Source organism: Eurypyga helias, unplaced genomic scaffold, assembly GCF_000690775.1.
Source record: "Eurypyga helias isolate BGI_N326 unplaced genomic scaffold, ASM69077v1 scaffold21099, whole genome shotgun sequence".
Classification (NCBI taxonomy): Eukaryota; Metazoa; Chordata; class Aves; order Eurypygiformes; family Eurypygidae; genus Eurypyga; species Eurypyga helias.
In genome coordinates, this window is record NW_010270450.1 from 1,689 (window position 1) to 2,219 (window position 531).

The following is a 531-nucleotide window of genomic DNA, read 5'->3' on the forward strand; positions in this document are numbered from 1 at the left end:
TGTGGGGAATCTCTACTAGTCGTAGTATTTTTTTTACATGACTTTAGAAATACGTGGGGTTTTAAAACAGAAAAACTTCTTTACTCTCTGTAGCTTCTCCTGTTTCGCTGTCAGTGTTTTCCCGATCCGCAGACTGGCACGGGGGTGCTCAGCAGTGTAGTTCACTCTGAGCTGAACAATATCTGGCACTTACCCGTTTATAGAATTATTAATGTATTTTTAAGAAATCTTTTGGATTCTGCAGCATATTAACTCAGGTTCAGTTGCAGAATAACCCTCAGACAGTACTTGCGGCTTCTCTCCTCTAGAATTTAATTCCCATGGGAATTACGGAGGTGACCTGCGCTGAGCAAAGCAGTTTTTATTGTTTTCATGAAGAAAGCTCTGAGAAGTCTGATTATGAACGCGATTAACGAGGTGGCTGGGTGAAACGATGTGCTGAATCAGCGCTGCTTTGGTGCCTGGCGGGCCCTTCTAACAGGCTTTCTCCCTGCCCTCTCCCCAGCTCGGTTCGTGCCCTCCAAGCCGCAG